Source organism: Oncorhynchus kisutch, linkage group LG5, assembly GCF_002021735.2.
Source record: "Oncorhynchus kisutch isolate 150728-3 linkage group LG5, Okis_V2, whole genome shotgun sequence".
In the NCBI taxonomy this organism is placed as follows: Eukaryota; Metazoa; Chordata; class Actinopteri; order Salmoniformes; family Salmonidae; genus Oncorhynchus; species Oncorhynchus kisutch.
Window position 1 is genome coordinate 2,742,972 of NC_034178.2, and position 16,408 is coordinate 2,759,379.

Consider the following 16,408-nt stretch of genomic DNA (forward strand, 5'->3'; position numbering starts at 1 on the left):
TCTTTGTAATGTTTTCACTGAAATCCTCAATCAGCTATTATAATTTAAGGGGCTTTATTGACATGGGAAACATATGTTTACAGTGACAAAGCAAGTGAAATAGATCATAAACAAAAGTGAAATAAAAAATGTACAGTAAGCATTTCACTCACAAAAGTTCCAAAAGAATAAAGACATAACAAATGTCACTTTCTCTCTCTCTCTCTCTCTCTCTCTCTCTCTCTGTCTGTCTCTGTCTCTGTCTCTGTCTCTCTCTCTCTCTCTCTCTCTCTCTCTCTCTCTCTCTCTCTCTCTCTCTCTCTCTCTCTCTCTCTCTAATTCAATTCAATTTAAGGGGCTTTATTGGCATGGGAAACATATGTTTACATTGCCAAAGCAAATGAAATGGATAAACAAAAGTGAAATAAACAATAAAAAGTGAACAGTAAGTATTACATTCACACAAGTTCCAAAAGAATAAAGACATTTCAAATGTTATATTATGTCTATATACAGTGTTGTAATGATGTGCAAATAGTTTTAGTTAAAAAGGCAAAATAAATAAACATAAATATGGGTTGTATTTACAATGGTGTTTGTTCTTCATTAGTTGCCCTTTTCTTGTGGCAACAGGTCACAAATATTGCTGCTGTGATTGCACACTGTGGTATTTCACCCAATAGGTAAAAAAAATATTGAATTATTTGTGGGTCTGTGTAATCTGAGGGAAATATGGTCATACATTTGGCAGGAGGTTAGGAAGTGCAGCTCAGTTTCCACCTCAATTTTTGGCCAGTGTGCACATAGCCTATCCTCTCTTGAGAGCCAGGTCTGCCTACGGCGACCTTTCTCAATAGCAAGGCTATGCTCAATGAATCTGTACATAGTCAAAGCTTTCCTTAATTTTGCATCAGTCACAGTGGTCAGGTATTCTCTGTTTAGGGCGAAATAGCATTCTAGTTTGCTCTGTTTTTTGTTAATTCTTTCCAATGTGTCAAGTAATTATCTTTTTGTTTTCTCATGATTTGGTTGGTTCTAATTGTGTTGCTGTCCTGGGGCTCTGTGGAGTGTGTTTGTGTTTGTGAACAGAGCCCCAGGACCAGCTTGCTTAGGGGACTCTTCTCCAGGTTTATCTCTCTGTAGGTGATGGCTTTGTTAGGGAAGGTTTGGAATCGCTTCCTTTTAGGTGGTTGTAGAATTTAAAAGCTCTTTTCTGGATTTTGATAATTAGTGGGGATCGGCCTAATTCTGCTCTGCGTTCATTATTTTGTGTTTTATGTTGTACACAGAGCAAGTTTTTGCAGAATTCTGCATGCAGTCTCAATTTGGTGTTTGTCCCATTTTATGAATTCTTGGTTGGTGAGCGGACCCCAGACCTCACAACCATGAAGGGCAATGGATTCTATAACTGATTAAAGTATTTTTTGACAGATCCTAATTGGTATGTCAAATCTTATGTTCCTTTTGATGGCAGAGAAGGCCCTTCTTGCCTTGTCTCTCAGATCGTTAACAGCTTTGCTGATGTTACCTGTGGCGCTGATGTTTAGGCTGAGTTATGTACTGTTTTTTTGTGTGCTCTAGGGCAACAGTGTCTAGATGGAAGTTGTATTCGTGGTTCTGGCAACTGGACCTTTTTTGTAACACCATTATTTTTTGTCTTACTGAGATTTACTGTCAGGACCCAGGTCTGACAGAATCTGTGCAGAATATCTAGGTGCTGCTGTAGGCCCTCCTTGGTCTGTCTGTCTGTCTGTCTGTCTGTCTGTCTGTCTGTCTGTCTGTCTGTCTGTCCTGTCTGTCTGTCTGTCTGTCTGTCTGTCTGTCTGTCTGTCTGTCTGTCTGTCTGTCTGTCTGTCTGTCTGTCTGTCTGTCTGTCTGTCTGTCTGTCTGTCTGTCTGTCTGTCTGTCTGTCTGTCTGTCTGTCTGTCTGTCTGTCTGTCTGTCTGTCTGTCTGTCTGTCTGTCTGTCTGTCTGTCTGTCTGTCTGTCTGTCTGTCTGTCTGTCTGTCTGTCTGTCTGTCTGTCTGTCTGTCTGTCTGTCTGTCTGTCTGTCTGTCTGTCTGTCTGTCTGTCTGTCTGTCTGTCTGTCTGTCTGTCTGTCTGTCTGTCTGTCTGTCTGTCTGTCTGTCTGTCTGTCTGTCTGTCTGTCTGTCTGTCTGTCTGTCTGTCTGTCTGTCTGTCTGTCTGTCTGTCTGTCTGTCTGTCTGTCTGTCTGTCTGTCTGTCTGTCTGTCTGTCTGTCTGTCTGTCTGTCTGTCTGTCTGTCTGTCTGTCTGTCTGTCTGTCTGTCTGTCTGTCTGTCTGTCTGTCTGTCTGTCTGTCTGTCTGTCTGTCTGTCTGTCTGTCTGTCTGTCTGTCTGTCTGTCTGTCTGTCTGTCTGTCTGTCTGTCTGTCTGTCTGTCTGTCTGTCTGTCTGTCTGTCTGTCTGTCTGTCTGTCTGTCTGTCTGTCTGTCTGTCTGTCTGTCTGTCTGTCTGTCTGTCTGTCTGTCTGTCTGTCTGTCTGTCTGTCTGTCTGTCTGTCTGTCTGTCTGTCTGTCTGTCTGTCTGTCTGTCTGTCTGTCTGTCTGTCTGTCTGTCTGTCTGTCTGTCTGTCTGTCTGTCTGTCTGTCTGTCTGTCTGTCTGTCTGTCTGTCTGTCTGTCTGTCTGTCTGTCTGTCTGTCTGTCTGTCTGTCTGTCTGTCTGTCTGTCTGTCTGTCTGTCTGTCTGTCTGTCTGTCTGTCTGTCTGTCTGTCTGTCTGTCTGTCTGTCTGTCTGTCTGTCTGTCTGTCTGTCTGTCTGTCTGTCTGTCTGTCTGTCTGTCTGTCTGTCTGTCTGTCTGTCTGTCTGTCTGTCTGTCTGTCTGTCTGTCTGTCTGTCTGTCTGTCTGTCTGTCTGTCTGTCTGTCTGTCTGTCTGTCTGTCTGTCTGTCTGTCTGTCTGTCTGTCTGTCTGTCTGTCTGTCTGTCTGTCTGTCTGTTCTGTCTGTCTGTCTGTCTGTCTGTCTGTCTGTCTGTCTGTCTGTCTGTCTGTCTGTCTGTCTGTCTGTCTGTCTGTCTGTCTGTCTGTCTGTCTGTCTGTCTGTCTGTCTGTCTGTCTGTCTGTCTGTCTGTCTGTCTGTCTGTCTGTCTGTCTGTCTGTCTGTCTGTCTGTCTGTCTGTCTGTCTGTCTGTCTGTCTGTCTGTCTGTCTGTCTCGCTCTCTCTTTCTCTATGTGTGAATGTGGTGTGTGCGTGTGCAGCATTATTTGTGAGTTCCTCCAGGCTAGTGATTGATGGTGTGCTCAGACTTTCCCTTCTCCAGGGAGGGTTGAGGGTTGGCCAGGCCAGTCTTTCCAGGGAAACAGATGCCAGTTCATCTTGTGGCAACCTGACTTCATCTGTCTTTGTTTCCTTCTCTTGTTGACCATGCCAGGGTGGCAGTGAACACAGTGTCCTTCAGCCCCGCTAACTCACATAGAGGTCAACTCTGTTGGAACGCTGTGTCTTTTGTATGGACTTACAGACAATTCATATCATCAGGGGTTTCAGAAATTCCATGATCATTCTTTTTAGCAATATTTCCACACAGAACAGATGTGGCATCTCTGTCCATGTTACAGTAGGTGTCTTGGAAATGATTGGTTGTATTGGAGCTGTGGTCTCTTTCCTTACAGGATGTTTCTGAGTGGAAAGGCAGGGGAACGCTGATGTATTGTAGGGTAGCTTCTGTCTCATGCTGTAATTAAATGATAAACTCTGTTGTTTCATAGGGCTCCAAAATATCTGGATCCTTTCCTGGATCCACAGCTGTTCCAACAACCTGTATGAACATGAGGTCCCAAACTCAGTCATAATCATACCAGTGTTTAACACCGTAGCAGCATTATGTTTTGTGTACGTTGACTGATGGATGGTTGGGTCTTGTGGAACTATAGTAATAACACATATTGGGGGAAGATTATATGATGAATGTCTAAGTAACATACACTTTTTATTTCTGCTAATGTAGTCAAATAGATTTCACATAACTATTACCAAACTATCAAACAATGTACGATCATACTTCTGAGGTCTTTCTGCAGGCTAGTTCGGCTGGGCTCTAGGCCCAGGCTAGTTCGGCTGGGCTCTAGGCCCAGGCAGTGGCTTGGAATGTGACATTGGATGTTTGAAAGACATCCCTTCAACCTGAAAATTGCACTGCTCATTATACTGTGCAGACCTATAAGCTGTGCTTAAACTATGATAAAGAATCTACCCCTCTGGGGTTTGGCTGGAAAACATGTCTGCTTCAGTTCTGAAGTAGAGACAGGATGGTAGTTCTAGTCTGTAGACAGCTACTGTACTGCCATATATTTCTGAGCTAGAGACAGGAAGGTAGTTCTAATCTGTAGATAGCTACTGTACTACCATATATTTCTGAACTAGAGACAGGATGGTAGTTCTAGTCTGTAGATAGCTACTGTACTGCCATATAGTTATATCGTGATCTCTGTGACACTTTGGTGAGTTGTGTCTTGAGTTGGGTGTGACTAGGGGCACATGAAAGGGAGCTGACAAATCAACTAGCTTTACCTGTCACTGTCTGACTCATCAAATGACTCTGGTGTTGGGCAGGGCTCAGGTTCAATAAGAGGGACAGGAGGACAGGACATTTGTGTTGGGCAGAGCTCAGGTTCAATAAGAGGGACAGGAGGACAGGACATTTGTGTTGGGCATGGCTCAGGTTCAATAAGAGGGACAGGAGGACAGGACATTTGTGTTGGGCAGGGCTCAGGTTCAATAAGAGGGACAGGAGGACAGGACATTTGTGCTGGGCAGGGCTCAGGTTCAAGAGTCATGGTGGACATGTTGTTAGGACAACATTGGTGGAAGAGTCATGGTGGACATGTTGTTAGGACAACATTGGTGGTAGAGTCATGGTGGACATGTTGTTAGGACAACATTGGTGGAAGTGTCATGGTGGACATGTTGTTAGGACAACATTGGTGGAAGAGTCATGGTGGACTTGTTGTTAGGACAACATTGGTGGAAGAGTCATGGTGGACTTGTTGTTAGGACAACATTGGTGGAAGCGTCTTGGTGGACATGTTGTTAGGACAACATTGGTGGAAGAGTCATGGTGGACTTGTTGTTAGGACAACATTGGTGGAAGCGTCTTGGTAGACTTGTTGCTCTTAGTGGTCATGATGAAAAGAAAACCAGAAAGGAGACTGTATTGCAATTTGGGATAAACAGGTCAAATCCTGAACCACACCTCTGTTCTGTCCAGGGAAGGAGTAAGACCTCTGCTCTGTCCAGGAAAGAAGTAAGACCTCTGACCTGTCCAGGGAAGTAGTAAGACCTCTGACCTGTCCAGGGAAGTAGTAAGACCTCTGACCTGTCCAGGGAAGTAGTAAGACCTCTGCTCTGTCCAGGGAAGTAGTAAGACCTCTGCTCTGTCCAGGGAAGTAGTAAGACCTCTGCTCTGTCCAGGGAAGTAGTAACACCTCTGTTCTGTCCAGGGAAGTAGTAACACCTCTGTTCTGTCCAGGGAAGTAGTAACACCTCTATTCTGTCCAGGGAAGTAGTAACACCTCTGTCATGTCCAGGGAAGTAGTAAGACCTCTGCTCTGTCCAGGGAAGTAGTAAGACCTCTGCTCTGTCCAGGGAAGTAGTAACACATCTGCCCTGTCCAGGGAAGTAGTAAGACCTCTGCTCTGTCCAGGGAAGTAGTAAGACCTTTGCCCTGTCCAGGGAAGTAGTAAGACCTCTGCTCTGTCCAGGGAAGCAGTAAGACCTCTGCTCTGTCCAGGGAAGTAGTAAGACCTCTGCTCTGTCCAGGGAAGCAGTAAGACCTCTGCTCTGTCCAGGGAAGCAGTAAGACCTCTGCTCTGTCCAGGGAAGCAGTAAGACCTCTGCTCTGTCCAGGGAAGCAGTAAGACCTCTGCTCTGTCCAGGGAAGTAGTAAGACCTTTGCCCTGTCCAGGGAAGTAGTAAGACCTCTGCTCTGTCCAGGGAAGCAGTAAGACCTCTGCTCTGTCCAGGGAAGCAGTAAGACCTCTGTTCTGTCCAGGGAAGTAGTAAGACCTCTGCCCTGTCCAGGGAAGTAGTAAGACCTCTGCTCTGTCCAGGGAAGCAGTAAGACCTCTGCTCTGTCCAGGGAAGTAGTAAGACCTCTGCTCTGTCCAGGGAAGTAGTAAGACCTCTGTTCTGTCCAGGGAAGTAGTAAGACCTCTGCTCTGTCCAGGGAAGTAGTAAGACCTCTGTTCTGTCCAGGGAAGTAGTAAGACCTCTGTTCTGTCCAGGGAAGTAGTAAGACCTCTGCTCTGTCCAGGGAAGTAGTAAGACCTCTGCTCTGTCCAGGGAAGCAGTAAGACCTCTGCTCTGTCCAGGGAAGTAGTAAGACCTCTGCTCTGTCCAGGGAAGTAGTAAGACCTCTGTTCTGTCCAGGGAAGTAGTAAGACCTCTGCCCTGTCCAGGGAAGTAGTAAGACCTCTGCTCTGTCCAGGGAAGTAGTAAGACCTCTGTTCTGTCCAGGGAAGTAGTAAGACCTCTGCTCTGTCCAGGGAAGTAGTAACACCTCTACCCTGTCCAGGGAAGTAGTAACACCTCTACCCTGTCCAGGGAAGTAGTAACACCTCTACCCTGTCCAGGGAAGTAGTAACACCTCTACCCTGTCCAGGGAAGTAGTAACACCTCTACCCTGTCCAGGGAAGTAGTAACACCTCTACCCTGTCCAGGGAAGTAGTAACACCTCTACCCTGTCCAGGGAAGTAGTAACACCTCTACCCTGTCCAGGGAAGTAGTAACACCTCTACCCTGTCCAGGGAAGTAGTAACACCTCTACCCTGTCCAGGGAAGTAGTAAGACCTCTGCTCTGTCCAGGGAAGTCAAATCAAATTTGATTGGTCACATACACATGGTTAGCAGATGTTAATGCGAATGTAGTGAAATCCTTCTAGTTCCGACCGTGCAGTAATATCTAACAAGTTCTCTAACAATTTCACAGCAATTACCTTATACACACAAGTGTAAAGGAATGAACAAGAATATGTACATATAAATATATGGATGAGCGATGGCCGTGCGGCATAGGTACGATGCAGTAGATGGTATAGAGTACAGTATATACTATGAGATGAGTAATGTAGGGTATGTAAACATTATATAAAGTGGCATTGTTTAAGTGACTAGTGATACATTTATTACATCCAATTTTTTATCATTAAAGTGGCTAGAGATTTGAGTCAGTATGTTGGCAGCAGCCACTCAATGTTAGTGATGGCTGTTTAGCAGTCTGATGGCCTTGAGATAGAAGCTGTTTTTCAGTCTCTCAGTCCCAGCTTTGATGCATCTGTACTGACCTCGCCTTCTGGATGATAGCGGGGTGAACAGGCAGTGGCTGTTTATGGACTTCCTGTGACATTGGGTGTTGTAGGTGTCCTGGAGGGCAGGTAGTTTGCCCCCGGTGATGCGTTGTGCAGACCGCACTACCCTCTGGAGAGCCTTACGGTTGTGGGCGGAGCAGTTGCCGTACCAGGCGGGATACCGCCCGACAGGAAGCTCTCGATTATGCATCTGTAAAAGTTGAGTGTTTTCGGTGACAAGCCAAATTTCTTCAGCCTCTTAAGGTTGAAGAGGCGCTGTTACACTTTCTTCACCACGCTCTCTGTGTGGGTGGACCATTTCTGTTTGTCTGTGATGTGTATGCCGAGGAATTTAAAACTTTCCACCTTCTCCACTACTGTCCCGTCGATGTGGATAGGAGGGTGCTCCCTCTGCTGTTTCCTGTAGTCCACGATCATCTCCTTTGTTTTGTTGACGTTGACTGAGAGGTTGTTTTCCTGACACCACACTCCGAGAGCCCTCACCTCCTCCCTTTAGGCCATCTCGTCGTTGTTGGTAATCAAGCCTACCACTGTAGTGTCGTCTGCAAACTTGATGATTGAGTTGGAGGCGTGCATGGCTACGCAGTCATGGGTGAACAGGGAGTACAGGAGAGGGCTGAGAACACACCCTTGTGGGGCTCCAGTGTTGAGTATCAGCGGGGTGGAGATGTTGTTTCCTACCCTCACCACCTGGGGGCGGCCCGTCAGAAAGTCCAGGACCCAGTGGCACAGGGCGGGGTCGAGACCCAGGGTCTCGAGCTTAATGACGAGTTTGGAGGTTACTGTGGTGTTAAATGCTGAGCTGTAATCGATGAACAGCATTCTCACATAGGTATTCCTCTTGTCCAGATGGGTTAGGGCAGTGTGCAGTGTGATTGCAATTGCGTTGTCTGTGAACCTATTTGGGCGGTAAGCAAATTGGAGTGGGTCTAGGGTGTCAGGTAGGGTGGAGGTGATATGATCCTTGACTAGTCTCTCAAAGCACTTCCTGTCCAGGGAAGTTCCTCTTTGTTCCTAAGTGTTTCTGTAGACAGCTCTAGCATGTTAATACCTGTGTTTTGTCCCACTCTTAACTATAATTACTACTAGCCTAGTTGACCAAACCCATCTAGACTTTTAACTTTTAAGTTGCTCTAAGTAAGGTAGTAGAGGCTACCCCTAACCACAGATATGGGATCTGATTACCCTACCACAAGTCTTAACAGGAAGCCATTTGGTTAATAACAAATATCTGACCACGGACCAGCAGTTAGGGAAAACGTCAACGACAATCCCAGGATGCTTTGGAGAGCCACAGGAAGTGTAATAATAGTGTAATAGTGACATACATGGATGATCTAACAGGGAGAAGAGGATGTTTTCATACCCTCTTCCACCTTTCTTTGTGTTTATATCAGCTCGCCCATCTAAATTGGTCTTTGAACAGAATAGGTCCTGTTTGATGGTACGGAATGCAACGTTTAAGCCATCTGCACAGTCAGACTGGGCAGGCTGCTTTGAGGTGGTGCTAGGGGTGATGGTGGGGACAGGGGAGACCGCAGGCTGGGGCTTGCATCACATCCCCTGCTCCTCACGACATGGCCCTATTAACATAGCTTTGTTGTCATGGAAACCATTAAGAAAACATGTAATGATACACTGAGAGTACAAAACATTAGGAACACCTGGTCTTTCCATGACATAGACTGACCAGGTGAATCCAGGTGAAAGCTATGATCCCTTATTGATGTCACTTGTTAAATCCACTTCAATCAGTGTAGATGGAGGGGAGGAGACAGGTTAAAGAATGATTTTTAAGCCTTGAGACAATTGAGACATGGATTGTGCATGTGTGCCGTTTAAAGGGTAAATGGGCAAGACAACAGATTTAAGTGCCTCTGAACGGGGTATGGTAGTAGGTGCCAGGCGCACCGGTTTGAGTGAGTCAAGAACTGCAGCGCTTCTGTTTTTTTAATGCTCAAAGGTTTCCTGTGTATCAAGAATGGTACACCACCCAAAGGGCATCCAGCCAAGTTAACACAACTGTGGGAAGTGTTGGAGTCAACATGGGCCAGCACCCCAGTGGAACGCTTTCGACACCTTGTAGAGTTCATGCTCCGTCGACACCTTGTATAGTCCATGCTCCATCGACACCTTGTATAGTTCATGCTCCGTCGACACCTAGTATAGTTCATGCTCCGTCGACACCTTGTATAGTTCATGCTCCGTCGACACCTTGTATAGTTCATGCTCCGTCGACACCTTGTATAGTTCATGCTCCGTCGACACCTTGTTTAGTTCATGCTCCGTCAACACCTTGTATAGTTCATGCTCCGTCGACACCTTGTATAGTTCATGCTCCGTCGACACCTTGTATAGTTCATGCTCCGTCGACACCTTGTAGAGTCCATGCTCCGTCGACACCTTGTATAGTTCATGCTCCGTCGACACCTTGTATAGTTCATGCTCCGTCGACACCTTGTATAGTTCATGCTCCGTCGACACCTTGTATAGTTCATGCTCCGTCGACACCTTGTATAGTTCATGCTCCATCGAATTTAGTCTGTTCTGAAGGCAGTAGGGGGCTTAATAATAAACATCAGGATTCAATTGTATGTATACTTCATTGAATGGTTAACAGACTATTTCATGGTTAACAGGTAGTTCACACACCACTGCACATATCTTGCTGTGTCAAGCAGCCTCTCAAAACATAGAAGGCATTTACCCTGAATTCTCTTCTTTGCTAGTCAGTCACTGTATCAGAGAAACCGCTATGTGTTGAGTGAGTGACTCACTGGTCATGGAAAGACGGTTTCTAAAGTGTTTGATCAACACAGAACAAGACAATTGTCTGAGATGTCTGTATTCAGCATAGTGGGAAAGGATCTCAGATAAGACAGCCGAGTGTCTAACTTTTCCACTGGAGGATCTATTGTGTTGTGGGTACTCTACGTCTCATCAGGCCTGGTGGAATGGAAGAGGATGCTCTCATTCACTTCCCACATGGTGGCCAGATGGCATGGTGCCCAATTTAACTCCAACCTGAACAACTAACTGGATCCTAGCCGACTGTGGGGCCATTGTCCATTTAAAATACAAGTGCTAGATTCACACGGCTATTTGTCTCCATGAGCCTAAAGGGTAGAGGGTGGGGCTTAGATTTACTCCCTAGGGATTAGTCATTGGAGTGGAATTTTTTTGGGGTGAGAAACTGCAGATTAGTTTAAAACAATGTAATACTGTTTATATGCAGTTTAAAAACAGAATGTCAGATTAATTGTGATGGTACCCATGACTATGTATGAATGGACAAAGCCATTGATCACGTGACACCATAAATTCCTATGTGAAGACTCAATAGTGAATTAAAGCCAAATTAAGTCAGTTAAAATGGCTTCTCATGTAAGCATATCGTGCAGTTTGAGATACTCTAGGAAGTGACGTTGCAGGCTAGCTCAGTGCTGCCCCTCTCATTGAGTAACTCAATGTGAAGGCCGACTGAGGTACGGCAGGCTGCCATTAGCAACTAAATTATCCCTATAACTTCTTCTGTGTGCGATTTTTAAATAATTGTTTCTATGACATCCACCTGGTGCATTAGAAGCATCTATTATTAGGGTACTAAGGGGTAGCTAGCCCCCCCCAAGAACAATGTCTAATTGCTAACACAAAAAAACAACGTTTGAGAAATGTTTGTGGATGAAGGTCATGCTTAGGCGAATAAACTATAAAGGGAAATAATTGGCTACAGTTTACACTTTTAGTTATTTCATGAAATGTTGTTTTTAGAAAAGGGGCGTTTTTTTTAAGTGCCGGGGTAACTGGCCGATTATGGCATAGGGTTTCACACAGGTGTGTTAAAATCAATTTAATCTGTTTTATTTTAGAAATGATTTGGTAAGTAATACTTCAAAGCTATGTCTAGTTGTCTTATTTTAATGATTTAAACATTTAAAAATATGGGGAAATGGCGTTGCACATGTCACCATTAATATCTGCACTATGAGGAGATTTGATGTAAAGTCCCTCTTTTTAACTCACCTGCACATTCATTTTCTTTGTTGTTCCTTTTCCAAACAATCCATTATGTACAACTGCATTAAATATGATTTGTATAATGCATGAGTTTAATCCCAGCAGTCTTTAAAATAAATTACATTCAGGAGCAAAAGGTTTTCAATAGTTGATTTTAATTGATAAAAAATTCATTGGAATATATTGGAATGTAATATAAATAATAACATTAAATAACATTGGAATATAACATTTAATAACATTGGAATATAACATTTAATAACATTGGAATATAACATTTAATAACAACTAATTAACTCAGTGTAACAGTGATGTGGCAGCTCTCGAATGCTCTGATATTGCATGATTCTAATTTGTACCTGTAGGTCACAAACAAAGCTATCTCCAGTAAAATTGGAGCAGAACTCATGAGCCCACCTCCTGCACAATGTTTTAGTAAAGTAGTAATATGTTGTAGTGTGTTGGGGGCAACTTGTTGTAGTGTGTTGGTGACATCTTGTGGTCTTTGGGGTGGGGCAGTTACCCCAGGGGGCTAGTTAACCACTACTACCCTAACATGGTTGTCTTCAAAACAAGTTTTTATTTACACAAAGATTTACCACAAAGATCGCCATTTTTCCATTCACTATAATTGGTTATCCTGTTTTCTGCTAACAATGTCTGCAGTACTGCAGTCGGCCTTGAACTTCCGTGGCTTTAATGAGAGGAGGCAGTCGTTCTCCCCTGGATGGTATATTCGATGTATTGAACCAAGATCTTTTCTTAGATCGAAACTACAGGGTTGGTTTGGAACCTTTTGGCCCCTTGTTTGCTTGTAAGCTTCTCGTCATCCAGTCCAATCCACCTCAAACCATCACTGATTAAACATCTGTGGTGAAACGCCCAGTGAGTCAACTGTGTCACGTTAGCTGTGTCAGAGTACAGTTATTCCAAAATGTGTCTGACCCCGGTGACCAGCATCACAGTATGCCTGGCCAGCCTGTCACCTCTCTGTCTGTCTCTGTCATCTCATCGTTTCTCTCCCTGATCCTGAAGTCTTTACCCTGGTCCAAGATCTGTTTGCGCTGTCTTGAAAATCCTACGGTCGTTTCTTTAACCTGGTCCCAGATCTGTTTGTGCTTTCTTGCCATTTGCCAACACCAATGGTCGTTGTTGGCAAGACAGAACAAACAGAGCTGAGACCAGGCTAGAAGTCTGTTACTGGGAACTTAGTGTGAATTGATGTGTTGTGACACATGCTGCAAGGGAAAAGGCCCATCTCCGGAGGAATGTGATCGCAGTATTGAGCTGCAGCTCTATGGCCCGTGGGTCTTGGTCTTTCCACTTGACTTTGATGTCACATCCCCCTAGAGTCTCACACTAAAGACAGCAGTGTCTGCCAGATGAACAGTAGCCTATAGCAGGGTTTCCCATCTACAGCCCTCCAGTACCACCAACAGTACACATTTGTGTTGTAGCCCCAGACAAGCACCCCTGATTCAACTAGTCAACTAATCATCAGGCCCTCAATGAGATGAATCAGGTCTGCTTGTCTGGGGGCTACAACAAAAATGTATGTTGTTGGGGGTACTGGAGGACTGGAGTTGGGAAACACTGGCCTATAAGCAATGGAGGAGAGAGGTATTATGAAGTTTAACTCAATACGTATGTATAAAAGAGGCCTTAGATGCTTTGTTTTGGTCTCATATTTCATATTTCAGTAGGTCAACGGAAATATAAGAATCGCAGCGTCCCTAAGAGATAATAATAGTTTTATCTCCTCTTCACGTGGCCTGCTGTACTTCCTGTTGTTGTCAGCTACAGGTGGGGGCCTGGTATTATAAAGTTACACCATTCAACATACTCTCGTCCTAGATACTGTAGGTAGTCATTTCTAAAGCTCCACTTGCTCTTTGGCTGTGTGTGTTTACAAAATGCACTCCTAATTGTAGACAAGAAACAGTGTTTTAGTCTTAAACTAACACCATTTTCCCAGTGTTTCCTTGAAACAACCTGATTGTAGACTAATTAAAAGAGTGGGAAATTACAGACAGCAGAAAGGAGACCTGAATGGTAACTTGTAATGGTGCAACCAACACCCAATATCCTTCTTCCCTGCTTAGGGAGTGAAGGTTATTTAAATCTGACTTCTCTGAAATGGAAATGAATAGAAATGCCTTCTCTTCAGCAAAATATATTTGACCTAAAAAACAAAAACAGGTGACCCCTCCCCTATACCCCAAATAATAATGAAAACATCAAGTGGATAGCAGAGAACATGCCTACCGTTTACCGTCACTTCTTGGACACACCAGAGCCTTAGATATCCCGTTCTAGAAACTGTTCTTTGTCCTGTAAGCATTAGGCCTATAAGGCAGCGCAGGATTCTTTTATAGGACACAGACGGTTGTGGGTTCACAGACCACCATGGACAAGAGTTAGAGTAGAGTAAAGATCTCCTTTATAGTAAAAGCATTGCATGAATCTATCATAGTATTTGCAGGTCTGAGAAAAAAATCCCTTTTATAAACATTTCATGCAATTCTATGTCATTTGACATATTTGCAGAATCTTTTTTAATATCACACACATGACTGAAATTACAGATTAGGAATGGACAGAGAGATAGGCGTATGTGTTCATCTTATCATATTTCTCCAATGCCAAATCAACATAACTGTCCCGATTAGCAAATAATTAAATCTGAGACATCATTAGGAATCTGAGCGTGGTACTTTAAAAAGTTAGGCCTGCCTTTCCACCCCAGACGGAGAAAAATGTCAGCTTTAACTGCTGGCTCCTTTTCTTCCATGGCTTAACCCAGTGAGAGAAGGTCACAAGTGTTTCCCTAAACGCTGTCTGGGTTTAAACATCTTCTATTGTACAGAAAGTGAGTAGCTTAATCAATTGGGACTGCGGTTGAAAATTAGCCGGCTGGCTAAAACCGGCACTTTTACTGAAACGTTGATTAATGTGCACTGTCCCTGTAAAAATAAAATAACCTCAAACTCAATTGATAGTGACAGAATTAGATTACTTCTCAAGCAAAGTACATTGTTGTCTTCCTGGGCAGTAGAAAGTTGTGAATGTCAAAGAAACAAAACAATGACATCTCCATATGCATCGGAGTCACGTCTTTCCCTGGTATTTTACAACTTGTCTCTAGCATAAAGCATCGTGGACCAAAGCTCTGTTATAGATCACTTTACATCATCAGATCCGTACATGTTTTTCAACATCTTAAGGCCTGTGCTTTTTGTTGTGTTCTTCTGACCACTGTTCTAACAGTTAGTGTCTCCTGACCCCTCCTGTCTCAGCCTCCAGTATTTATGCTGAAGTAGTTTATGTGTCGGGGGGCTAGGGTCAGTTTGTTAAATCTGGAGTACTTCTCCTGTCCTATTCGGTGTCCTGTGTGAATCTAAGTGTGCGTTCTCTAATTCTCTCCTTCTCTCTTTCTTTCTCTCTCTCGGAGGACCTGAGCCCCAGGACCATGCCCCAGGATTACCTGACATGATGACTCCTTGCTGGCCGTGCTGCTGCTCCAGTTTCAACTGTTCTGCCTTATTATTATACGACCATGCTGGTCATTTATGAACATTTGAACATCTTGGCCATGTTCTGTTATAATCTCCACCCGGCACAGCCAGAAGAGGACTGGCCACCCCACATAGCCTGGTTCCTCTCTAGGTTTCTTCCTAGGTTTTGGCCTTTCTAGGGAGTTTTTCCTTCTACACCTGCATTGCTTGCTGTTTGGGGTTTTAGGCTGGGTTTCTGTACAGCACTTTGAGATATCAGCTGATGTACGAAGGGCTATATAAATACATTTGATTTGATTTGATCTTTGATTCATGATTCCACTCCCATGTTTTTGAGCCAGGTCGTTTGTGCTATAGGCACAGTACTCCCCCATTATCCTGAGCAGAATATCAAAGTATTGGGACTACTCAACTTTTTTTCTTGTGTCTCTTCTACTTGAGTTGGGGAAAGTCAGTATATTTGTGGTCGATGACAGTAGATAAGCTAAATATGGAATATCTATAGACGGTTGTTTTTTATCATACAATATGTTTACAGATCTCGACAGATTCCTTTCTGCTGTTGCCTGAAACCAAGGTCCCCTTGTACTCCAATTAAGATACTTCACAACAATCATTGTATTGTGTTGCTTTCCTCTCCTCCTCTCCTCTCATCTCCTGTCTTCTCTAATGAATCAGGCATTGAGAAAAAAGACAGTGTCTTTCAGTTTTACACCCTCTTCTCTGAATATATTCCCTGCTTCACCCTCTCGGACAAAATCCCACCTCGAAATCCCACTGTGGGTTCAACCTAGCAAACCCCTCCTCCAAACACAACCACAGACGGCTGTGTTCGGGAGGGAGGGCATTGTGTTCGAGGGGGGCAGTGTCACACAGACGGTTGTGTTCGGGGGGGAGGGCATTGTGATCGAGGGGGGCAGTGTCACACAGATTGTTGTGTTCGGGAGGGAGGGCATTGTGTTCGAGGGGGGCAGTGTCACACAGACGGTTGTGTTCGGGAGGGAGGGCATTGTGTTCGAGGGGGGCAGTGTCACACAGATTGTTGTGTTCGGGAGGGAGGGCATTGTGTTCGAGGGGGGCAGTGTCACACAGATTGTTGTGTTCGGGAGGGAGGGCATTGTGTTCGAGGGGGGCAGTGTCACACAGATTGTTGTGTTCGGGAGGGAGGGCATTGTGTTCGAGGGGGGCAGTGTCACACAGATTGTTGTGTTCGGGAGGGAGGGCATTGTGTTCGAGGGGGGCAGTGTCACACAGACGGTTGTGTTCTGGAGGGAGGGCATTGTGTTCGAGGGGGGCAGTGTCACACAGACGGTTGTGTTCGGGAGGGAGGGCATTGTGTTCGAGGGGGGCAGTGTCACACAGATGGTTGTGTTCTGGAGGGAGGGCATTGTGATCGAGGGGGGGCAGTGTCACACAGACGGTTGTGTTCGGGGGGGAGGGCATTGTGTTCGAGGGGGGCAGTGTCACACAGATGGTTTCTGTCACATTACTGCCAATATAATGCCTGAAGAAGGTCCTCTATTTTGCTTTTCATCACTTTTGCATGTTCATCAGGGCACTCTGCAAGTAGACCAT

General features: G+C 44.8%; 1 protein-coding gene across 1 annotated transcript in view; it reads left to right on the plus strand.

Moving 5' to 3' along the window:
* LOC109881618 (collagen alpha-1(XVIII) chain-like) overlaps positions 1-16,408 on the plus strand; it is an 86,459-nt gene that overhangs the window by 913 nt on the left and 69,138 nt on the right. The gene's annotated exons all lie outside the window — the stretch shown is intronic.